Genomic DNA, 9,888 nt, shown 5'->3' with positions numbered 1-9,888 from the left:
GGGCTAATCCCATACTACAGAGGTGACTTTAGAAAAGAACAATTTACATTACATTAAGGAAGAATCGGTTGTGAGAAATAAGTTCACCTCAAAGCAATATGAGTGGGAGCTCGAGAGGGTTAAGCACTCTCTATCCCGAAATGCAGTTTAAAGATAGAATAGATACCAAGGGTCTTTATATTTTAAGGAAGGTTACATTATGGAAAAACTTCGGACCCGCCCCGAGAGTTAAACTGCTGAGCTAGCAAAGAAAGAAGTTATTAATCGGCCATTACCTTGTTGTTGACCGCTGCCGAAGAAAGAGGCGCTTCCCGCCCCCTGCTATGTACTTTACACACTAAAAGATGGAACAGAAGTGGCGCAGAGACCCAAAAATCAGCAGTTTATATACTCTCGCGGAAAGTTCGAGGCGTTTTAGGGAAGAAAACACCCGCCCACAATCACTTTATTGGTTAGGGATAAGCAGCATATTCAAGTTGGGGGAAAATACATCAGATTGTTCAGAAATTAATTAAAGAAATTCGGGATTGGCTAAATACAAAACAAGGGGAAAGAGAGGGGTATACAGCCAACTTAAACAATAACAGAAAGAAATTTAACAAGAAACAAACTTTTGAAATAAAAATTTCTCCAAAAAACAGTTCTTTCACATCCCACTAGGGTGCACCATTGTAGTTTTTCAGTAGTGTCCTCTAGAAGAGAAAGTTCACACTTCTTACTACCGGTAAAACAAAAATACATCAAAAGTGGCACAGTTCAAAAACTCCAAACTTTCCACGTAGTGACATCTTCTGAGAAACTTGAAAATTAATACCGTCAATAAAGTTCAGACTTCCTCCAGCAGAGGAGTTTCAACTGGCGCACATTTTAAATTAGCGGCGTGGAGGTGTACCGCCCGGTACAATTAATATTATTATTATTGTGGTTATTTGCGTATGGACCCTGGTGGATGACGCACTACATTTATGATTCGCCTTTCAAACAGACCATATTGCTTTCACTCTTTCACTGTGTGTCTGTTTTCTTTCCTCTCATCACTTAGTCCCCGATTTTTTTAGGGACTTCATTCTCTGGCTTTACTACCCATCTATTTATCTTCTGACGGTAAATGTTTCTGTCCAGTATTTCTGATGTTTCTATTTAGGCCTTTTCATCTTTAACATTTTGTATCCATGGTACATTCTTCAATTTTTTCAGTATATGACAAAATCTTGTACGTTAGCCTTGAAATTATTATTATTATTATTATTATTATTATTATTATTATTATTATTATTATTATTATTATTATTATTATTATTATTATTAGGTTCGTTACGACCCCTGAGGATCACGAGTGACTTGTTCGGTACGTCTTCTTTCTTCCCAATACCTCTTCATTCTCTCACTCCTCCTCTTTCTCTCGGCTTCCGTGATCTGAATCTGGATCCTGGTGTCTGTCCATCTGTGACCTTCGACGAGCTTTTTGTATTTGGACCTATCCTGTACTGTCATCAGTGGATATTTTTCCTTTATGCCAATAGTCTCCCAATCTTCTCTGACTTCCTTCATCCACTTATTTCCAGTTAAGCAGGTTGCATTCCATATCTTCTTCGTCAGCCTACTGTCATCCATCCTCATGAGATGTCCAACAAATCCTAACCTTCTCTTTCTTATCACACTCGAGATTGGTTCTATACTCGCATATAGTTCCTGCCTTGATCTGTGTACCCAGATTTCACCTTGCTTTTTGGTGCCCCATATATGTCTCAAGATTCTTCTTTCCTCCTTCTCCAATTGTATGCAAGCTCTCTTGCCCAATGCCAGCGTTTCAGTTGCATATAATGCAGCATTCCTGATGGTTATCATGTAGTGTCGCAGTTTGGCGTTCCTCGAGAGGTTCTTCTTTCCATATGTAGTCATGGCTGCACATCGTAGTTACAGCAGCAGTTGAGCTCTGTCCGTGGTACTTTTGTTGCTTTGTACTTTACCCGTGATGTTGTCACCTAGGTACCGGAAGCTGTCGACTCTCTCTACCACTTGGCCTTTTACATTCCAATCGGTCTTCGTATTCAGTACCTTCGTCTTGTTGTAGGCTACTATTATTATTATTATCCACGAATTGAACTACTTACCTAACATCGTTTCGACGTGTTTACAGCATTGCTCTTTGGTGACTGATTCATTGTTTGACAGACAGCTGTTCTGGGCTGTTCCATCCAGGGTCCTTCCAAAACACCACTGTACCGCAAGAAAATGGAATTATTGTTGTAGAATCATACGTATTAGATATTTAAGCTGTAGGCTAATTCGTAACACGAGAGAGAAACACGAGGTGTTGGAAGATGAGAAACAGAAGGCGAGTAGTGAGACAGGCTGGGAACATTTAATGTTGCTGCTCCAGTACTTTGTAACTGTACCTTGACTGTAACAAGTAATTCTGGACTTACACCTCATATTCTCTGCTGCTGTGGCCGCTCGGCTAATTACAAACTATTTATTTTACCCTTGTGCGGTTTATACTGCAGCACCACTACTACGGTTGGTGGTGGAGACTCAACACACCATTCCTCACCAACACAAAGCCACCAACGGCCTTCAAATACAATTCAACATCAAATATTCATAACATCTGACCCTCATGGCAACCACGAATATATTTTACACTCACCTCTATGCCCAGGTGTTTATTATAAGTGGGTACGGAAGGCAAACATTTAGAAGTGATGTTACGATATTCCAGTTCTCATACATTGCGTTGTTATAATAATAATAATAATAATAATAATAATAATAATAATAATAATAATAATAATAATAATAATAATAATAATAATAATAATAATACGTTAATAGCCTCTTTTTTCGTTACCGCGAAGTGCCTCAAGATTGCCCAGTTCCGTTGGCACAGTATCGTCTGCAACAGCCCCCCTCTCGCTATTCTGTTTCTGTTTTTACTGTTTTGTTAAAACATAAATGGGTAATATATACACACTTAGCCTACTGGGAAAAGAACTCGTGAGCAAGTGGGTGTATTTGAACTCTAGCGGTTTAATTAAGTTATGTAAGGGAATACATTTCATACATAGTATAATGGTTTCACTTGTACAAAATATTGTTTACAGATAGAGCTACAGTAGTTCTCATGCACTCCAAACCATTCTTACTGGAAACTGGATAGTAGAAATAAATATGAACTCGACATAACATTAAAATATTTCGTACTGACGTAATGAGGAGTTTAGGCTGGGAGAGTGAAAACTTATACCCTATTTGTCTAATGACGATGATAACTGATAATATAACCCGTAGTGCCTTTGCTGGCGAGATGTAGTGTTTACAGTGCACTATGTCTTCTGGTATGGGCTACATCAAATTTGTTACTTTCATTGATCTGTCTCAGTCTCATCCTTGGCTTTGAAATTATGAAAGTGACTGAGGTATGAGTGATGCTAGTAATACCATTCTTTATGCAGCCAGTCCCTGTTATGAATGGTGTGAAAATATCGCTCATAGGATCGGTTGTTGCTGCATTTCAGTGGGCTTGGCAGACTGATATGACGTAATAGCAATGGTTGGCTCAATGAGGAAAGCAACGGGAAACTACCTCACTCCTCATTTCCCTAGTACGCCTCTTCAGTGACGCCTAGGCTATTTATGGCAGCTGTTGGCGGAGTTTCAGAGGATCAAACCAGCCTTCGGGCTGAATACCCAACATACGTACAATAATAATAATAATATTTAATAATACCGGGCGAGTTGGCCGTGCGGTTAGGAGCGCGCAGCTGTGAGCTCGCATCCGGGAAATAGTGGGTTCGAACCCCATTGTCGGCAGCCCTGAAGATGGTTTTCCGTGGTTTCCCACTTTCACACCAGGCAAATGCTGGGGCTGTACCTTAATTAAGGCCACGGCCGCTTCCTTCCTATTCCTTTCCTATCCCATCGCGCCATAAGACCTATCTGTGTCGGTGCGACGTAAAACAAATAGCAAAAAAAAAAAAAAAAAAAAAATCTTCCCTTTCAGCATCTTCAACCAAGACTCCATGACTAAATGGTTAGCGTACAGATCTTTGGTCACAGGGGTCCCGGGTTCGATTCCCGGCAGGGCCGGGAATTTTAACCATCATTGGTTAATTTCGCTGGACAGGGGTTAGGTGTACCGGTATGTGTTGTATTCATTATCATTTCGGGCAAGTCGCCTACGGGTGTCAAATCAAATTACCTGCTCTTGGTGAGCCGAAGTTCTCGGACACATCCCGGCACTAAAAGCCGTACGCTATTTCTTTACTAAAAGAGCTAAGAGCTAACACGTGATCTATTAGTTGCGTTCGACTGGTCCAACGCTTCACACACAACTGCAAGCCAAGCTTTGACGATCAGCTGTCTAAATTACGAGGCGCGATTCCGATAAGTATGAGCGCACACAGGAGGAATTCTTCTCGGAAGTTCCTCTCTCCGCGTCTCCCTTCCGGTAAGTGTGAGCCGACCTCATACAGAAGAGCAGAAGAAGGAAGTAGGAGAAAGGATGAAAAGATACAGGCAGAGAGTGAAGGCAGGGAAGTCAAAAAATACTGCAAAGATTGTCAATTGTGGTCCATAGACGGCCGAAACTATAATAATAATAATAATAATAATAATAATAATAATAATAATAATAATAATAATAATAATAATAATAATAATAATAATAATAAGCAAAAGAAAAACCCACCCCTGGCACAACAACACATTGTAGTTCTTGGCTTGCCCAAAAAGCTACAGCCCACCCAGACAGCCTGCAGATTTTGAAGTGGACGTGATAAGCGTGTCCATATCCTCACTTATTACTTGGCATTCATGACCGGGCCACAGCCTCTCATATCGCAGAGTTCCTCGATTGGTCTCAAGAGGTTGACTGAACCCTGTTCCAGCTCTCGGTCCAGAATTAATATACCTGGGCTGGTGGGAATGATCTCGAAATCCGCTGACGTATTGTGAAACAAATCAGCCTTTGGAAAGACACCGCTATTCCTGTTAATACCTATAATTAGCCTTCTCTAAAAACCCATCCTTCCTGTTACCACCTATGCAGCTGAAGCATGGACCACTAAGAAGGGCGACCCCCACCGCCATGACGCCATGGAAATGTGGTACTCTGGAGAGAGACCATCATTCTCATAGGTCCCTAGGGACCAGTGAGAGATTATAGCCCATCGACCGTTGTTTCAGGCCTTGAGTGCTATTTCAGAGTCTAAGTTGTTGGGAACATAACGGATGTGGTGAAGGTGGATGCCAATTTTTAAGGGATCGAACTGGCCAGAATATGGCCTGCGCCCCTTACGGGGCGGATGGTGCCCTTAGTAGGGCGAATGTTGCGGGGGGGGGGGGACGTTGGTACTCTGATATCAGAGGCCAACGGTGGGAGGGGGAAGCAATGTGGGTGGAGGGTCACCCATCCATTAAGTGACCACGCCCATTGTTGCTGTCATAATTAATGGTTGTAGTATTTTGCATAATTACTAGGAGGTAAGTTAGGGCAGTCAGAGTGGGTGATGGTGCTGCGGGAGGGTTACTGAAGAGGGCTGGATGAGGAGTTGAACGTCTTGGTACAGGGCGGGCCCGCGCGTCGCACCATGAATCAGCATTACGACTGCTTAAAATCAAGACGAGACTGTCGATCAGTGTGAGCCAGCAGTACTTTGGTCACATGGCCAGATTTATTTATTTATTTATTTATTTATTTATTTATTTATTTATTTATTTATTTATTTATTTATTTATTTATTTATTTATTTATTTATTTATTTATTTATTTTATTTTATTTTATTTTATTTATTTGTTTGTTTATTTAACGTATAGCCACATTACTAGAGATTAATATGTACAATCCTCAATTACAAACTAATACCTAGGTCACTGTTGTAGTCTATTAATCCCTCTGTCATAACCAGGAACTCTGTTGGATCGCCAGGGAAAGCTCTCAGAGGACATTCTTGAACTACATGGTGAACAGTCTACTTTTCAGCGGCACAGTCACAACCAGGAGAAGTTATTTTCTTCCACTTGTGCAGGAAATCGGCACACCTGCCAGTGTTGATTCTTATTTGGTTTAAGAACCGACCAGATCTTGCGTGGCTAGCTCGATATGCACGGCAACTTCAGTTGTTTCGTCGCATTAATCTGCCAGAAAATCGAGGCGTTGGAGAAAATTGTGTAGTGGTAAAAGTTGATTGTCGTTGATAAAGAAGACAGACACTAACTCAATAGGTGAATCAAATAAAAAGTCCCGTCGAAGAGGATATCCACGAATCCACCCATCTTGTCCAAGACAGGGTCATTTGGAAAAAGGTCATGCAACGACATGCCGCATGATGCCACCATACCCCTTCGGAAGGTTGGACAGAGGGGGGGGGGGGAGGAACAACCCCTGTGGGTAGGGGTGGTAGAATACATCCTCAGAATTCCCTTTCTGCCGTAAAAGGCGACTAAAAGGGGGCCGAGGAGCTTTCATTTTGGGAGTGTGGGTTTGTAACCATGGTTACCCTAGCTGAGACAGGGATTCCTTCCACTCGTGTAAAGCACACTGCCTCCATATTTCCTATTCAACCTCCCTTGTTCAACTCTTGTTCTTTTCCAAGAGCGAAACGGTATTAGGGCCTAGGGGGTCTTTCACTTTCACGCCCTTCGTGGCTCTTTACTTTCTTTAGCCGATAACTTCATTCTTCGAAGTATCGAACCTCTTCCGTTTTCCTTCTGATTAGTGTTCATAGATGATGCTTGTCTAGCTAAAGTTCCTCTTAAAACAACAACCACCACCACCACCACCACCACCAGAGACAACATATGATAAACTTTTAATAATAATAATAATAATAATAATAATAATAATAATAATAATAATAATAATAATAATAATAATAATAATAATAATAATAGTACGGCTGGTACACCTCTACGTCACACATTTGAATTTTCCGCCTCTACATGAGAAACCGTGAACTTAAAACTGGATCTACTTAAACTTTGGCTCTGAAGATGTCACTGTGTGAATTTCGACTTGTTTTTGTTTTTTATTTATCAAGAAGTTTGGACATTCTCTCATAGATGTCTCTACTAAAAAACTATGATCATGCACCCTGGTGCGAAGTGAGGGAACTTTCTTGAAGATATTTGGTACTCATAAGTTTTCTTATTACTAAATTTCGTTCTTTCATTCGTGGGTTGGCAATATTAATCTTTTCTTTCCGCCAGTTTTGAAGTTAGCCAATCAATTATTTTTTGTAATTAATATCCCACCAATCACAGGTTTCTTCTTCGATTTTGTGTGTAACTGTGTTCTGTAACCAACAAAAGCCTGTGGGTGTGTCTTAATTATTCATGAAAGGTCTCGAATCTTCCCCGAGGGTATAAAAACTGGTGATTTTCTTGTCTCTCGGCCACTACATCAACATCTTAGTGTATGGACGTGTAGCAGGAGGCGGGAAGCGCCTCTTTCTTCAGGCAGCAGTTCTTCAGTAAGGTAATGGCTGCTTAACATCTTTATTTCTTGCTAGCTTAGCAGTTTAACCCGCGGGGAAGGTCCGAAACCTTTACCATGTAACCTATCTCTATAAACATGTAAAGTTCTTCCAGTTTATGTAAAAACTTCATACATCTTTAGCTGTAAATCGGGGATAGAGGGTGCTTTACTCTCTCGAGCTCCCCTTCATTTTGATTTGAGGTGACTACATTTTCGTAACCGATTTTCTACTCTTCATTAATGTGATAAATTTATTCAGTATACGAGTCACCTCCATAGTTTGGGAATAGCCCCTGTTTCTTCGGCCTAGTGCCTTTTAGGTTTTAAAATGTGTATTTAGGAGTGCAAGTACTCGCCTCCATTCCTTTGGTATTGCGGGCCATTCACTTAAACGGCTCTTTTTCTGCTAAGGCCCAGTAAATTGGGTACAAGATACCCCCGTTTCAGTGGTGTAATTTGTGCCTTGATGGCAAGTGATTGTAAGGTATGGTATGGCCTTGAAGAGGCTTGAAAAACTAAGAGCGTGTCAGCTCTTTTCTAGTGTTGTAAGAAGTCCTCTGGGAGGCTTGAGGTTAAAAGTTTGGAGCAAGTGCTCCATGTGGTAGGGGTTTTTTGCCCCTTTGAACAAATTTGGGTTTTTGAGCTACCACTCAAAAGTTGTAAAACTAAAGGCTTTTAACCGAAATGTGTTAAAGATTTAAATATTTTTTCTTTCTCTTTTCTGAATCTGGTTTTAAATTTGCTATGTAATTGTTATCTCACGAAGTGAGAGTTTGTTAACTTGTTGCTTTTCAAAAAAATGTATAACCTGCTATTTCTGTTTAAATTCTTTCTTGACAAAGTAGTTAGACCCATTCACCCCCGCACCTCATTTCACCTCTGCCGATCCACTAAAAACGGTAATAATAATAATAATAATAATAATAATAATAATAATAATAATAATAATAATAATAATAATAATAATAATAATAATGTTATTTGATTTACGTCGCACTAACTACTTGTACGGTTTTCGGAGACGCCGAGGTGCCGGAATTTAGTCCCGCAGGAGTTATTTTACGTACTAGTAAATCTCACAGTCTAGCTCGAGCAGTCGAGGAGAGAGGTTGCGTAGCGAAGTGCGTGCTGTAAACATGGTTGGCATTGAACAGTACCGGGCCGCTATTGGGAAATGGCAGGCAAGGCAGAAGAAGGAGGTCAGGAATGGATTGGTGACGGACGGATTGAAAATGAGTGAAGCGGTGCTGGTGGTGACAGTGATAGCAGTGTTACTGGTTATTGGGGGGGTGGAAGTGAACCCAGGCCCAAATACCAGTGGAAAATTTAGCGCAGAGGATTTGGCCGCACTCAGGGTGGTTGTAAGTGAAGTGATGCAGGAAAAGTGTCAATGGGATAAGGTGCAGGAAATAAAGGACATGATGGAGGAGCAGAGAAGGGAGATAGGGAACATGAAGAAATGGCTTGAAACGAAGACAGAGGAATCGAGCAGGAGAGTGGTCAATAACGAGAAAGAAATCGAGTTATTGAGAGGGGAAGTGAAGCATCTAAAAGACGAGGTGATGAAGATGAAGAAAGAAGCGGAGGGGTACAGGCAGGAGAGATTGAAAAAAGCCATATTTTTATATGGAATTGAGGAAGGGGCGAGAGAGAGCAAGATTGAGCTGATATTTAAGGTGGTGGAAGCTATACGTGATGTTATGAAGGTAAACTTTAGTGAGGTAGACATTGATGATGTAGAGAGAGTTGGTAGAATCAAAGGTCGGAGGCCAATTAGGGTTACATTGTTCTCAACCCTAATGGCAGATTCTGTGTTAAGAAACAGCAAGAATTTACAAGGGCGGAAAATAGGGGTGAAAGGAGACATGGGAAGAGAAGGAAGTGAAAACGCGAAGATCTTGAATAGGCACCTTTGGAGAGCGAGGAACCAGGGGCTAAAGGCCCGAATAAGAGGTCTGAGGTTGGAGGTGACGAACGGGCGATGGGTCAGAGTTCATTCAGTTTCTAAGCTAAAGGAAATGGACGAAAACGAGAGGGTTGAGAGTGGCGAGAGGTCAAGGCAAGATGGGAAGAAGAAAGAAGAAAAGAAGAGGAGGAGGGACGTGGCAGGAGAGCAAGGCATCTCGGAAGAGAATGGGCAGTGCAGCCGGGAGACAGAAGACCAAGATAGTGAAGTGGACGGTGAGAGTGGACCGCAAGAAACTGGGAGAGGAGATTGTAGTGGTGCAGTGAGTAAGAAAGGACAAAGGGAGATGGATTCAGAAGTCCAAAATAGTGAGGGGGAGAGTGGGGGTGAGCAGCAAGAAGAGGTGAGTGCAGGGTGCAGTGGTGTAGCGAAAAAGAAAGGTCAAGAGGAGACAGATCGACAAGAAGGTAAAAAACTTATGAGTAAAGTCAGGAGTAAGAGCTT

The sequence above is a fragment of the Anabrus simplex genome, chromosome 9 (genome assembly GCF_040414725.1).
Source record: "Anabrus simplex isolate iqAnaSimp1 chromosome 9, ASM4041472v1, whole genome shotgun sequence".
Lineage (NCBI taxonomy): Eukaryota > Metazoa > Arthropoda > Insecta > Orthoptera > Tettigoniidae > Anabrus > Anabrus simplex.
This window is presented reverse-complemented; position numbering follows the sequence as displayed.